The 16,540-nt window shown below is 49.6% G+C and overlaps 1 pseudogene across 1 annotated transcript in view; it reads left to right on the plus strand.

Annotated features, from left to right (window-relative positions):
- LOC311099409 overlaps positions 1-16,540 on the plus strand; it is a 163,985-nt pseudogene that overhangs the window by 15,147 nt on the left and 132,298 nt on the right. The window contains exons 3-4 of the transcript in view: positions 8,214-8,306; positions 10,982-11,006. The product of the transcript in view is annotated as an uncharacterized misc_RNA (transcript). The remainder of the gene's footprint in view (positions 1-8,213; positions 8,307-10,981; positions 11,007-16,540) is intronic.

A 16,540-nucleotide genomic window follows, 5' to 3' on the forward strand; every position in this document is an offset into this window, starting at 1 on the left:
TCACCTCGTGGAGTTGCAATGATCATGAGAACGGTGAGGAATCAGCCCAGAACTACACGGGAGGATCTTGTCAATGATCTCAAGGCAGCTGGGACCATAGTCACCAAGAAAACAATTGGTCACACATTACGCCGTGAAGGACTGAAATCCTGCAGCTCCCGCAAGGTCCCCCTGCTCAAGAAAGCACATATACAGGGCCGTCTGAAGTTTGCCAATGAACATCTGAATGATTCAGAGGAGAACTGGGTGAAAGTGTTGTGGTCAGATGAGACCAAAATCGAGCTCTTTGGCATCAACTCAACTAGCCGTGTTTGGAGGAGGAGGAATGCTGCATATGACCCCAAGAACACCATCCCCACCATCAAACATGGAGGTGGAAACATTATGCTTTGGGGGTGTTTTTCTGCTAATGGGACAGGACAACTTCACCGCATCAAAGGGATGATGGACGGGCCATGTACCGTCAAATCTTGGGTGAGAACCTCCTTCCCTCAGCCAGGGCATTGAAAATGGGTCGTGGATGGGTATTCCAGCACGACAATGACCCAAAAAACACGGCCAAGGCAACAAAGGATTGGCTCAAGAAGAAGCACATGAAGGTCCTGGAGTGGCCTAGCCAGTCTCCAGACCTTAATCCCATAGAAAATCTGTGGAGGGAGCTGAAGGTTCGAGTTGCCAAACGTCAGCCTCGAAACCTTAATGACTTGGAGAAGATCTGCAAAGAGGAGTGGAACAAAATCCCTCCTGAGATGTTTGCAAACCTGGTGGCCAACTACAAGAAACGTCTGACCTCTGTGATTGCCAACAAGGGTTTTGCCACCAAGTACTAAGTCATGTTTTGCAGAGGGGTCAAATACTTATTTCCCTCATTAAAATGCAAATAAATTCATAACATTTTTGACATGCGTTTTTCTGGATTTCTTTGTTGTTATTCTGTCTCTCACTGTTCAAATAAACCTACCATTAAAATGATATACTGATCATGTCTTTGTCAGTGGGTAAACATACAAAATCATCAGGGGATCAAATACTTTTTTCCCTCACTGTAACATGCAACAATTTCAAAGATTTGACTGAGTTACAGTTCATGTAAGGAAATCAGTCGATTGAAATATCTATGAATTTCAGATGACTGGGAATACAGATAACTTAAAAAAATTACGGGTGTGAATCAGAAAACAGCTCAGTATCTGGTGTGACCAATATTTAGCTCATGCAGCGCAATCTCCTTTGCATAGAGTTGATCAGGCTGTTGATTTTGGCCTGTGGAATGTTGTTCCACTTCTCTTCAATGGCTGTGCGAAGGTGCTTGATATTGGCAGGAACTAGAACACACTGTCGTACACGTCGATCCAGAGCATCCCAAACATGCCCAATGCGTATCATGTCTGGTGAGTATGCAGCCCATGGAAGAACTGGGACATTTTCAGCTTCCAGGAATTGTTTACAGATCCTTATGACATGGCCGTGCATTATCATGCTGAAACATGAGGTGATGGCGGTGGATGAATGGCATGACAATGGGCCTCAGGATCTTGTCATGGCATCTCTGTGCATTCAAATTGCCATCAATAAAATGCAATTATGTTCGTTGTCTGTAGCTTATGCCTGCCCATACCATAACCCCACCGCCACCATGGGGCACTCTGTTCACAACGTTGACATCAGCAAACTGCTCGCCCACACGACGCCATACACATGGTCTGCGGTTGTGAGGTGGGTTGGACGTACTGTCAAATTCTCTAAAACGACGTTGGAGGCGGCTTATGGCAGAGAAATTAACATTAAATTATCTGGCAACAGTTCTGGCGAACATTCCTGTAGTCAGCATGCCAATTGCACACTCCCGCAAAACCTGACACATCTGTGGCATTGTGTTCAGAGTGGCCTTTAATTGTCTGTGTGCGTATGGAACATTTCTGGGATCTTTTATTTCAGTTCATGCAGCATGGGACCAACACTTTACATGTTGCATTTTATATTTTTGTTCAGTGTACATGTTGGCCTATTGAGTGTAGAGCAGAAAGGTGTCACACTTTTCCTCCACCTGACTCAAATAATCAAATAGATCTAGGAAACAATATACAAAATTAATTTTACCAAATATTTAGGCATATAAAAAAATAGTTGAATAAATGTATTGTGTTAGAGGTTTAATGTTGCTTTCATCTAAACCAAAGTATAAAATTTTAAGATTGTTCTAAACATCAGGTGGGGTCTCTATAAGCCCCAGTATGTCCTAAAAATGAAAGTGCATCCTTTAAGTATTTTCTTCCCAGGCATATTGCAAGGCATTCTCGCTGGGATAGGAGGTAACAACAGGGCCTGGCCTATGTTAAAAGTGTTGTATAAAGAACTAAGTGTTTGTTAGGTGTTAAAATATGCTTTAAATTATTAAAAGACAAAAAAGCTATATTAATTGTGTTGAATTGTGTTTGGGAAATAAAGATAGACATGGTTTTTTAAAATGTAGTGTTAATATTTCATTCAGTACTGTCACGACTTCCGCCGAGGCTGCCTCCCCTCCTTGTTCGGGCAGGCTTCGGCGTTCGTCGTCACCGGAGTACTAACCACTGCTGCCCCAATCATCATCACAATTGTCTTGTCAATCACACACACCTGGTTCTATTCCCCTAATTAGTCTGTGTATAAGTGTTCCCTCTGCCCCCTTGTCCTTGTGGGTGATTGTTTATTCGTGGAGGTTAGTGAAGCTCAGTGGAGCTCGTGTATTGTGTATCGACGGGAGTATTTTTCCCGTATGCCTTGTATTTTCCAGAGCGCCTGTTTTGTGCCCTGGAGTGTGTTTGACGCATTTCTGCGTAAACCTGTATTTTGCGGATTAAAGCCTGTTATTCTGTGATTGACCCTCCTGCGCCTGACTCCTTCATCACCACCTCATCACAGAATCACCCACCCGAATATGGAGTCAGCGGGAGAGACGCACATGCCTGGAGTCGTGGAACGGGTCCAGGAGCATTCAACTATGCTAGCCAGCTTGGGTGAAGCGATGGGATCGGGTTCTTCAGGTCGTCCAACGCCTGGAGAGGAGAGAGCCCGATCCATCGAGACCAGCTGGTCAACCGGATCCCATCATCTACACCCCAGCACCCGGAGGGAACCACATATCCCGACCAGGGGAGTTCAACGGGACAACGGTGCACTGTAAAGGATTCCTTCTCCAACTAGAGCTCTACTTCTCCAGCATTCGGCCGGTTCCATCGGAGCGGGAGAAGGTGTCCGCCCTCGTCTCCTGCCTCTCGGGGAAAGCCCTGGAGTGGGCCAACGCGGTGTGGAACGAAGGAGGAGCCGCGTTGGAGAACTATGGATAGTTTGCTCGCCTCTTCCGGGCGTTCTTCGATCACCCGCCCGAGGGTCAAGAGGCGGGCGAGCGGCTGGTCCACCTGAGGCAGGGGACGAGGACTGTGCAGGACTTCGCATTGGAGTTTCGAACTCTGGCAGCTGGGTCGGGGTGGAATGAGAGGGCCCTGATCGACCAGTTCATGTGCCATCTGCGAGAGAACGTCCGACGGGAGCTAGCCTGCCGTGGCGCAAGTCGATTCAGGCGCAGCTGGAAACTTTATGGACAGGGCATTCGCACACGGTATAGGCATTTCATTGATTCCCCTATCCATTTCACGCCCCATCAGAGCACTTGATAGTCGACCATTAGGGTCCGGGTTGGTTAAGGAAGTTACTGCACCAGTCACCATGATTACCCAGGAGACTCATTGTGAGCAGGTTACTTTTTCCATTATTGAGTCTCCTGCTTTCCCTGTGGTATTAAGTATCCCTTGGCTAGCACTCCACAACCACACCTTCTCATGGCCGCAGAGGGTTATCACAGAGAGTGTCAGGGTAGGTGTCTAGGTGTTTCTGTTGGTGCAACCACGGTGGAAAGTCCAGACAGTACCTCCACCGTGCGCATTCCCCCTGAATACCTCGATCTGGTGCAAGCGTTCTCTAAAATGCAGGCGACTAAATTACCACGTCATCGGGCGGGGGATTGCGCGATAAACCTCTGGGTAGACGCTGTACCTCCCAGGTGTCATATATACCCCCTGTCACAGGCTGAAACGGTGGCTATGGGAAAATATGTCACAGAGTCCCTGCACCAGGGGTATATACATCCCTCCACTTCACCCGCCTCCTCAAGTTTCTTTTTTGTGAAGAAGAAGGACGGAGGTCAGCACCCGTGCATTGATTATCGACCACTGAACAGGGAGACAATAAGATTTAGTTATCCTCTCCCCCTCATTCCTTCAGTGATTGAATGAATGCATGGGGCGCGCTTCTCCACCAAATTAGATCTCAGGAGTGCGTACAACATGGTGCGTATCCGAGAGGGAGATGAGTGGAAGACAGCATTCAGCACAACCACAGGGCATTATGAATACCTGGTGATGCCCTATGGTTTGATGAATGCTCCCTCAGTTTTCCAGTCCTTTGTGAACGAGGTGTTTCGAGACATGCTGGGTCGTGGTGCAGTGGTCTACATCGATGACATCCTGGTGTATTCCGTTACGCGCACCGAGCATGTGTCCCTGGTTCGCAAGATGCTGCCCCGACTGTTGGAAAATGACCTCTATGCTAAGGCAGAGAAGTGTATGTTTTTCCAGCAGTCCGTCTCCTTCCTTGGATACCGCATTTCCACCTCAGGTGTGGAGATGGAGGGAGATCGCATTTCAGCCGTGCGTAATTGGCTGACTCCAACCACGGTTAAGGAGGTGCAGCGCTTCCTTGGCTTTGCCAACTACTATCGGAGGTGTATCCAGGGTTTTGGCAAGGTCGCAGCTCCCATTACCTCCCTGTTGAAGGGTGGGCCATCCCGGCTCCGCTGGTCTGCTGAGGCTGACCTGGCCTTCAGCAAACTGCGGGGTCTGTTCACCTCAGCCCCAGTACTGGCCCACCCCGATTCATCACTACCGTTCGTAGTGGAGGTGGATGCGTCCGAGGCAGGGATAGGCGCTGTCCTGTCACAACGCTCGGGCGCGCCACCCAAGCTCCACCCCTGTGCCTTCTTTTCTAAGAAGCTCAGCTTGGCGGAGCAGAACTACGGCGTTGGTGATCGGGAGCTGTTGGCTCTTGTCCGAGCTTTGACCGTGTGGAGGCATTGGCTCGAGGGGGCAAAACACCCTTTCCTCGTCTGGACGGACCACCGTAACCTGTACATTATTTATTTTTTATTTTTTAGTCATTTAGCAGACGCTCTTATCCAGAGCGACTTACAGTTAGTGAGTGCACACATTTTCATACCTGCCCCCCATGGGAATCGAACCCACAACCCTGGCATTGCAAGCGCCATGCTCTACCAACTGAGCTACACGGGATCATCCGGGCAGCGAGGAGGCTGAATCCTCACCAGGCCAGGTGGGCCCTATTCTTCACCCGGTTTGATTTAACTCTATCATAAATCCCGGGTACGACGAACATGAACGTAGACACGCTGTCCCGGCTGTATGACACAGAGGAGAGGCCCAGAGACAACACTCCCAAACTACCGGCCTCCTGCATTGTGGCACCGGTAGTATAGGCGATGGACGCGGATATAGAGCAGGCATTACGCATGGATCCCTCTCCACCTCAGTGTCCAGATGGGCTACGGTACGTGCCCGCTCTTATCCGTGATCGTCTGATCTACTGGGCACACACATCACCCTCCTCTGGTCACCCAGGTATCGGCCGTACAGTGCGCTGCCTGACCGGAAAATTCTGGTGGCCTACCTTGGCTAAGGACGTGAGGGTGTATGTCTCCTCCTGCTCAGTGTGCGCCCAAAGTAAGGCACCTAGGCACCTCCCGGCTGGTAAGTTACAACCTTTACCACTTCCACAACGACCATGGCCTCACCTAAGTGTGGATTTTCTAACTGATCTTCCCCTCTCCCAAGGTAACCCCACCATCCTGATCATTGTGGACCGCTTTTCTAAAGCCTGCCGCCTCCTTCCTCTGCCCGGTCTCCCCACGGCTCTGCAAACTGCGGAGGCCCTGTTTACACACGTCTTCCGGCACTACGGGGTACCAGAGGATATACAGTGGGGAGAACAAGTATTTGATACACTGCCGATTTTGCAGGTTTTCCTACTTACAAATCATGTAGAGGTCTGTAATTTTTATCATAGGTACACTTCAACTGTGAGATACAGAATCTAAAACAAAAATCCAGAAAATCACATTGTATGATTTTTAAGTAATTCATTTGCATTTTATTGCATGACATAAGTATTTGATACATCAGAAAAGCAGTACTTAATATTTGGTACAGAAACCTTTGTTTGCAATTACAGAGATCATACGTTTCCTGTAGGTCTTGACCAGGTTTGCACACACTGCAGCAGGGATTTTGGCCCACTCCTCCATACAGACCTTCTCCAGATCCTTCAGGTTTCGGAGCTGTCGCTGGGCAATACAGACTTTCACCTCCCTCCAAAGATTTTCTATTGGGTTCAGGTCTGGAGACTGGCTAGGCCACTTCAGGACCTTGCGATACTTCTTACGGAGCCACTCCTCAGTTGCCCTGGCTGTGTGTTTCGGGTCGTTGTCATGCTGGAAGACCCAGCCACGACCCATCTTCAATGCTCTTACTGAGGGAAGGAGGTTGTTGGCCAAGATCTCGCGATACATGGCCCCATCCATCCTCCCTTCAATACGGTGCAGTCATCCTGTTCCCTTTGCAGAAAATCATCCCCAAAGAATGATGATTCCACCTCTATGCTTCACGGTTGGGATGGTGTTGTTGGGGTTGTACTCATCCTTCTTCTTCCTCCAAACACGGCGAGTGGAGTTTAGACCAAAAAGCTCTATTTTTGTCTCATCAGACCACATGACCTTCTCCCATTCCTCCTCTGGATCATCCAGATGGTCATTGGCAAACTTCAGACGGGCCTGGACATGCGCTGGCTTGAGCAGGGGGGCCTTGCGTGCGCTGCAGGATTTTAATCCATGACGGCGTAGTGTGTTACTAATGGTTTTCTTTGAGACTGTGGTCCCAGCTCTCTTCAGGTCATTGACCAGGTCCTGCCGTGTAGTTCTGGGCTGATCCCTCACCTTCCTCATGATCATTGATGCCCCACGAGGTGAGATCTTGCATGGAGCCCCAGACCGAGGGTGATTGACCGTCATCTTGAACTTCTTCAATTTTCTAATAATTGCGCCAACAGTTGTTGCCTTCTCACCAAGCTGCTTGCCTATTGTCCTGTAGCCCATCCCAGCCTTGTGCAGGTCTACAATTGTATCCATGATGTCCTTACACAGCTCTCTGGTCTTGGCCATTGTGGAGAGGTTGGAGTCTGTTTGATTGAGTGTGTGGACAGGTGTCTTTTATACAGGTAACGAGTTCAAACAGGTGCAGTTAATACAGGTAATGAGTGGAGAACAGGAGGGCTTCTTAAAGAAAAACTAACAGGTCTGTGAGAGCCGGAATTCTTACTGGTTGGTAGGTGATCAAATACTTATGTCATGCAATAAAATGCAAATTAATTACTTAAAAATCATACAATGTGATTTTCTGGATTTTTGTTTTAGATTCCGTCTCTCACAGTTGAAGTGTACCTATGATAAAAATTACAGACCTCTACATGCTTTGTAAGTAGGAAAACCTGCAAAATCGGCAGTGTATCAAATACTTGTTCTCCCCACTGTAGTGTCTGACCGAGGTCCCCAGTTCACGTCCAAGGTCTGGAAGGCATTCATGGAACGTCTGGGGGTCTCGGTCAGCCTGACCTCCTACTGCCAGGACCGGCCGGGGGAGTGGTCGGTGTTCTTGCCATGGGCAGAATATGCCCAGAACTCTCTCTGCCACTCCTCCACTAACCTAACACCATTCCAATGTGTTTTAGGTTACCAACCGGTTCTGGCACCGTGGCACCAGAGCCAAACCGAGGCTCATGCGGTGGATGACTGGTTTCGGCGCGCGTAGGAGATGTGGGACGCTGCCCATGTTCACCTCCAGCACGGCGTGCGTCGTCAGAAGGGCAACATTGACCGTCACCGCAGGGAGGCCCCGGTCTTCGTACCGGGGGATCGGGTCTGGCTCTCGACCCGGAATCTGCCCCTCCGCCTGTCCTGCCGGAAGCTGAGCCCGCGGTTTGTGGGGCCATTCAAAGTCCTGAGGAGAATCAACGAGGTTACGTATAGGTTGTTACTTCCCCCTGAATACCGTATTAACCCCTCGTTTCATGTGTCTCTCCTAAGGCCAGTGGTGGTTGGTCCGCTCCAGGAGTCTGAGGTGCAGGAGGTTCCTCCAACTCCTCTGGACATCGAGGGGGCCCCGGCATACTCTCTCCGTGTCATCCTGGATTCGAGGCGTCGGGTGGGGGGCCTTCAGTATCTTGTGGAGTGGGAGGGGTACGGTCCGGAGGAACGGTGCTGGGTCCCGGTGAGGGATATCCTCGATCCTTCCATATTACTGGATTTCCACCATCGCCATCCGGCTCGCCCTGCTCCCCGTCCTCCTGACTGTCCCCGAGGCCCGGGTCGGCGCGCTGCTGGAGCCGCGCGTCAAGGGTGGGGGGGGTACTGTCACAAATTCCGCCGACGCTGCCTCCCCTCCTTGTTCGGGCAGGCTTCGGCGTTTATCATCACAATTGTCTTGTCAATCACACACACCTGGTTCTATTCCCCTAATTAGTCTGTGTATAAGTGTTCCCTCTGCCCCCTTGTCCTTGTGGGTGATTGTTTATTTGTGGAGGTTAGAGAAGCTCGGTGGAGCTCGTGTATTTTGTATCGACAGGAGTATTTTTCCCATATGCCTTGTATTTTCCAGTGCGCCTGTTTTGTGCCCTGGAGTGTGTTTGACGCATTTCTGCGTAAACCTGTATTTTGCGGATTATAGCCTGTTATTCTGTGATTTACTCTCCTGCGCCTGACTCCTTCATCACCACCTCATCACAAGTACAAACATTTGTAGGTGGCTTTACTTACCCTGTCCCGTGGTTGAACTTACTTGTTCCAAGAGACCACTTTTGGACAAACTGTGTTTTCAAAACGTTCATGTTTACATGAATTCTGATTATTTCCAGGGATACACAACATCCTGAAATATATGTAGATATCTTTGTTAGAGAGAATAACATATTTCCCTTGACGGAGTGATGCTGAATGTGAAGAATGGCTCAACTTACCCCACTCTTCCCTAATGTAGAATATAATTTGATTATTCAGGTGTGTTAGCTAGGGCTTGAGACAAAGTGTGGACCCTAACTCTAGCTTCATGTTCACATCCTGGTTCGACTCTAACACTTGCATCAAATACAATCCTAACCTTCATGTCCACATCCCGGTTTAACACTAACCCTAGCTTCATGTCCACATCCCAGTTCAATCCTAACCATAACCTCAACCCTAACCCTAGCTTCATGTCCACATCCCAGTTCAACCATAATTGTAGCCTCAACCCTAACCCTAACAATAGTTTAACCCTAACCTTAGTTTTATGTCCATATCCAGGATAAACCCTAGCCTAACCCTAGATGTTACAGATTCAAACGTAAGAGGGAGTGGGGTAAGTTGAGCCTCTACTCTAGTCTGCGGTGACATAGTACTCTAGTCTGCGGTGACATGGTACTCCAGTTAAGCAGTTAGATTGAACTGTCTGGGGTCTAATTAATCTGTCCCTGATGAATAAATGAATGTGAAGAAGACCCATATTTTACACAAGCCTTCCACCCACCCAAGGAATATGATTACCGCTGCCCTAGAAAGCAGGGGAGAAACCGTTTATCACCTGAACAAGCATAACTGTGTCATGTTGAAGATTACTCACCATCCTGCACACCAAGCTGAAACCTTATGAAATATCTTCCCCCTGCACTGACCTCACTTTCTGCTGAACTAGCACAGTTTCTCTCTCTCTGCGTGTCTCTCTCTTTCTCTTTTGCGCTCTCTCTCTCTCTCACGTCCTGTCTCATTGTATCTTTGTCTCTCTCTCATTCTCTTTCTCTCTTTTTATCTGAACATTGAAAGCGCCACTTGAGAGGAATAAATCAACTGCGTGTCTGTGTACGACTCCAACACCCATCATCAAGTTTGCTGACAACATGACGATGCCACGACAACGACCTCTCCCTCAACGTCAGCAAGACAAATGAGCTGATCGTGGACTACAGGATCGTGGACCACGCCCCCCATCCACATCGATGGGGCTGTAGTGGAGTGGGTCGTGAGCTTCAAGTTCCTCGATGTCCACATCACTAAGGAATTAACATGGTCCACCCACACAGTTGTGAAGGAGGCTGAAAACATTTGGCATGGGCCCTCAGATCATCAAAAAGTTATACAGCTGCATCATTGAGAGCATCTTGACTGGCTGCATCACCGCTTGGTACGGCAACTGCAAGGCACCCGACCTCAAGACGCTACAGAGGGTGGTGACTACGGCCAAGTACATCACTGGTGCCGAGCTCCCTGCCATCCAGGACCTCTATACCTGGCGGTGTCAGAGGAAGGCCCACACTTTTTTCAAAGACTCCAGCCACCCAAGCCATAGACTGTTCTCTCTGCTACCGCATGGCAAGCGGTACAAGTGCATCGAGTCTGGAACCAGCAGGATCCTGAACAGCTTCTACCTCCAAGCCATAAGACTGCTAAACAAGACTGCTAATTGGCTAATCAAATGGCTACCTGCTACTGCAACTGTTTATTATCTATCCTGTTGCCTAGTCACTTTAACCCTACCTATATGTACATAGCTACCTCAATTACCTCATACATTTCATACCCCTGCACATCGACTCGGTACTGGTACTCCCTGTATATAGCCATGTTATTTTTACTCGTCATTGTTATTAATTATTCACTGTGTATTTATTCCTTTAGAAAACAAAAAAATCTGCATTGTTGAAAAAGGACCTGTTGTTTACGAAGTATGTGACAAATAAAATTTGATTTGATTTACATTTATTTTCTTCACATGAATCTTTGATTATTAAAAAAATCCCCAAGAATCCTCCCCTTTCTTTCTCAGTCTTTTTCTCATCCTTGTGTAAGGTTTACGCAGTCATCTATTTGCCAGGTAAGTCTCCATAACTCATCTTATTGGCAGAACGATTGATAACTCATAACAAGTGCATGGAAACTCTCTCCGACCACATCTGGTAGAAAGGTTAGAGTTGTTATTTAGTAGCTGAAAGAGCAAGTCTTTCCTCTGTAGCTCCTGCCAAGAGGTAACTGGGCTGGGGAGTCGTAAGTTACCCATGGCATGAGAAGGTACACGCACAGTGTGTGTGTGGTTTCTTTATTGTGGGACGTGATGAATGGCTTGGAGAACAAGGCTGAGTATACATCATATCACCTTTAATGGTTACACATTTCTGGGGCCATAACTCAATGTTTTTAAATAGAAAAAAGTGAAATATAGCATTGTATATTTCTCCCCTCGACACGTTTACGAGTCCTCCCTGCAGTATAAACCCAGTGATTGCTGTTTCAAAGTACCATGTCAGACCCTGCTCTGAACACTGCCAGCTGCCTCAGCAAAGGGAGGGAGGGAGGGAGAGAGAGAGAGCAACAGAGAAATACAAATTATAGCTCTGGCAAAAGTTGAGTGTCTATTCAGAAAGTCTCTCTTGTGGCTGTAAATGTATCGTGTTTGTGCTTACTGCTATTAAAACCATGGCCTGGCTAGGGCCGTTCATTCCACTGAAGCAGCTAGAGAGAATTCCAGTCTGACAGGCAGTCAGTCAGTACCTGTAAGGGGAGAGGAAACACTCTGCAGACCAATAGGTTAAGATACTGTCACGAACGTTTACAGACGGGACGGACCAAGGCGCAGCGTGATATGCGTACATGTTTATTTTTCCGAAATGAACACAATGACAAAACAACAAACAAAACGTGAAGTCCAAGGTACACAAAACAAACATACCTAACACGGAACAAGATCCCACAACTCAATAGTGCCCATAGGCTGCCTAAGTATGTCCCCAATCAGAGACAACGAGCGACAGCTGCCTCTGATTGGGAACCACACCAGCCAACATAGAAATACACATACTAGAAAACCAACATAGAAATACACAACATAGAACATACACACCCTGACTCAACATATACGAGTCCCCAGAGTCAGGGCGTGACAGTACCCCCCCCAAAGGTGCGGACTCCGACCGCACAACCTTTACTTAACAGGGTAGGGGCCGGGTGGGCATTCCACCTATTCTCCGCCTCCCTGTTGCGCCCCTGGTCTGGTCTGGACCTCGGCGCGCTGCATCCCCTCTCCTTCCTCCCACTATACTCCAAGCCCTGTCTGGACCCTGGTGTGGGAGACCCCGAACCTGGAGAGGGGCTGACATCTGGGTCTGGACTGGAGCCGCTGACCGGAGCTGGACCGGGCACCGGTGGAGCGGACTGCACAGGCTCCGGACTGGAGCCGCTGACCGGAGCTAGATCAGGCACCGGTGGAGCGCACTGCTCTGGCTCCGGAGTGGAGCAGCTGACCGGAGCTGAACTGGGCACCGGTGGAGCGGACTACTCTGGCTCCGGAGTGGAGCCGCTGACCGGAGCTGGACTGGACCCCGGTGAAGCGGATTGCTCTGGCTCCGGAGTGGAGCCGCTGACCGGAGCTGGACTGGACCCCGGTGAAGCGGATTGCTCTGGCTCCGGAGTGGAGCAGCTGATCGGAGCTGACCTGGGCACCGGTGGAACAGGCACAGGCCGTTCCGGACACACGCACCACTGGCTTGGTGCGAGGAGCAGGAACAGGCCAGACCGGGCTGGCAACGCGCACCACTGTCTTGGTGCGAGGGACAGGAACAGGCCGGACTGGGCTGGCGACGTGCACCACTAGCTTGGTGCGAAGGGCAGGAACAGGCCGTACCGGGCTGGCGACGCGCACCACTGGCTTGGTGCGAGGGACATGAACAGGCCGGACCGGGCTGGCGACGTGCACCACTAGCTTGGTGCGAGGAGCAGGAACAGGCCGGACCGGGCTGGCGACGCGCACCACTTACTTGGTGCGAGGGACAGGAACAGGCCGGACCGGGCTGGCGACGCGCACCACTAGCTTGGTGCGAGGGGCAGGAACAGGCCGGGCCGGGCTGGCGACGTGCACCACTAGCTTTGTGCGAGGGGCAGGAACAGGCCGGACTGGGCTGGCGACGCGCACCACTGGCTTGGTGTGAGGAACAGGAACAGGCCGGGCCGGGCTGGCGACGCGCACCACTGACTTGGTGCGAGGGGCAGGAACAGGTCGGAACGGGCTGGCGACGCGCACCACTAGCTTGGTGCAAGGGGCAGGAACAGGCCGGACCGGGCTGGCGACGTGCACCACTGGCTTGGTGCGAGGGACAGGAACAGGCCGGGCCGGGCTGGCGACGCGCACCACTGGCTTGGTGCGAGGGACAGGAACAGGCCGGACCGGGCTGGCGACGCGCACCACTAGCTTTGTGCGAGGGGCAGGAACAGGCCGGACTGGGCTGGCGACGCCCACCACTGGCTTGGTGTGAGGAACAGGAACAGGCCGGGCCGGGCTGGCGACGCGCACCACTGACTTGGTGCGAGGGACAGGAACAGGTCGGACCGGGCTGGCGACGCGCACCACTAGCTTGGTGCAAGGGGCAGGAACAGGCCGGACCGGGCTGGCGACGTGCACCACTGGCTTGGTGCGAGGGACAGGAACAGGCCGGACCGGGCTGGCGACGCGCACCACTGGCTTAGTGCGGGGAGTAGGAACGGGCCGGACCGGACTGGCGACACGCACCACTTACTTGGTGCGAGGAGCGGGACTGGGTTCCTTTATTAAGCCCCGCTCCTTTTGCTGCCTAACCAGCTCCTCTCGCCATGCCTCTACACTTTCCTTCTCCCTTTTAGCCTCCTGTAGCCTCGTCATCCACCCCGTGTGCCCCCCCCCCACCAAAATGTTATTGTGGTTGCCTCTCGGGTCTCCGTCGTCGGCACTCCTCTTCCCGTGAGGACTCCTCCGGGAGCCCCCACGAATTAGGGAACAGAACCTCGTTGTCGTCGTCATCCTCCGACTCCTCAGTATAATACTGTTCCCACTCCTCTTCCCATGGTCGTAGGGACCCAATCTGAAAACCAACCAGGTGCAGTGGTCGGAGCTCTTCTCTCTCGCTCCCCGACCACCCCTTTAGCCCCCCCAATTTTTTGGGGGGGCTGTCTCTCGGGCTTCCTCCTCGACCGGCGTCCTCTGTGTTGCCGTTGCTCCTCTCCTGCCTGGGCATCTACCTTCGCCCATGGCCCTTTCCCCGCGAATATCTCTTCCCATGACCACAATTTGCCCACCTGTGACATGGCAATTCGCTCTTCCTGGGCACGCTACTTGGTCCTTGTTTGGTGGGATCTTCTGTCACGATCGTTTACAGACGGGACGGACCAAGGCGCAGCGTGATATGCGTACATGTTTATTTTTCCGAATAAACACAATGACAAAATAACAAACGAAACGTGAAGTCCAAGGTACACAAAACAAACATACCTAACACGGAACAAGATCCCACAACTCAATAGTGCCCATAGGCTGCCTAAGTATGGTCCCCAATCAGAGACAACGAGCGACAGCTGCCTCTGATTGGGAACCACACCGGCCAACATAGAAATACACATACTAGAAAACCAACATAGAAATACACAACATAGAACATACACACCCTGACTCAACATATACGAGTCCCCAGAGTCAGGGCGTGACAGATACATGGGGAATAATGCTGTTATATGTGCGTCTTTTGTTGAAATGCAAATTGTTTCTGTTTAATAGGAAACTGTTGATTTGTTGGATGCTGTCGTTTTATTTGTGCAGATGAATCAGGCTTCATGAATATGTAGTAGTTTCAAACAACCATCCTATTAGCCTGATTTTCAAAATATATCAACATTATCCAGTACATTCTTTGTCTATGAAATTACTCTCTATGGCATTTTCTTTTATCTCTGACTGACAGGGAATGATTGAAACTTAACTGTGCTGAGTGTGTTTTTTGTAACAGATGCGTAGCGAGACAGGAACAGCATGCAAGGTATGCACCCTCATTCCAGTACACTCCGCTAGCTACCTCCTCAACAAATCACATTTACGGTGTTATGATAATAATATAAAATGCAATTTAGCAGACGCTTTTATCCAAAGCGACTTACAGTCATGTGTGCATACATTTTTACGTATGGGTGGTCCCGGGGATCGAACCCACTACCCTGGCGTTACAAGCGCCATGCTCTACCAATTGAGCTACAGAGGACCACATGATCTGTAACACGTTTAAATAAGTATTCTCCCCATTACTCACCTGCCAACCAACTGAGCCACATTTTCTTTATACATTCTGCAAGCTGTTGTTTATACTGTATGTATACCTAGTTGATATACCTCTCTCTCCCTCTGTCCTTTAAAAAAAGAAATATCCCTTTTATCTATTTTCTTCTCTCTCGCCCCCTCCCCCTCTCTCGCTCACTCTCTGTCTTTCTCTCTCTTTCTCAGGATCAGTCTATTAAAATGTGTTCTGGCCTCTTGCCACTTGACACATCATCCAAATAAGCTGGGGCCAGGGATAATTATTGTTGTGTAAATCTTTAGACCTTTTTAGAAGATCAAAGTTGCCAAACATAAATCACATAATTCCTTACAAATCCACACGTTCCACACAAAGGGAGAAGAGGAGAAAAGCACATGCTTCCTCCACCCTCTTTATCCATGTGTGGAGAGTTGTTGGAGAGTTTGTTCAAAGCTCTGTTTAAGAGTTGGACCGCAATACTGATATTAACATTGATATGTACATAATATAACTGTCATTTTATTTTGATCCTCTAAAGTTAAGAAGGTGTTGAAAATTATTCTTATTAACATGAGGAGATCCCAGTGGATATAACTCTGACCTCTGGGTGAACAGATGTGGTTCCCACTTACTGTTACAGCTTGCTATCTATCTACTGTATCTACTGTGAGTTACTCATCACTGATGTAAGTTGTGTGGTATGTACTGCCACACACACACACCACACACACTGGCTCTTACATATATAAATTACACAATATGTGTCTGCTTTTAAGAAATACAATCATTCCAGACGTACTGTAAAGCGCCTGTCTCTGTTTATGTCTGCGGAGGCCTGGAAATCATCAAATGATGTTTTTAAATGAGGCTACCACCCAGAGCACACAGAGGGATATTATTTTGACACCTCGTCGCCCCGAGGGGGCGAGCGGGCCGTTTTTGATGTGTGATCCACCGATGCTTGCTTTGGATGGCAGATTTTATCAGCAAACAAGACAGGCGAGTGCTGCACTGCGACATGGAGCAGAGCGATAAATAAAAGGGGGTTGACTGATAAAAATGTCAAGGATTATCTCTACTTTGCGGGCCTCTGTGATGTCATATCAAAAAGGATTTGGTGGAAATGATTTTGGCAGGAAGGAGGGATGATGGAGGGGTGCAGTGTATGTGTGAGAGAGAGGATTTTGTCTTCCGTTTTTTAATTCCTTCCCTGCTTTTTCTTTTGGTTCTGACACCTCTGTGGAGAGTACACAGAGTATTAATTAGTTGTGACTCTCAGGGTCGGAGCGCAGTGGGAGCATCAGGGGGTTAATGGCCCCCA

This window comes from Coregonus lavaretus (assembly GCF_964263955.1).
Source record: "Coregonus lavaretus genome assembly, chromosome: 24".
NCBI classification, from domain to species: Eukaryota; Metazoa; Chordata; class Actinopteri; order Salmoniformes; family Salmonidae; genus Coregonus; species Coregonus lavaretus.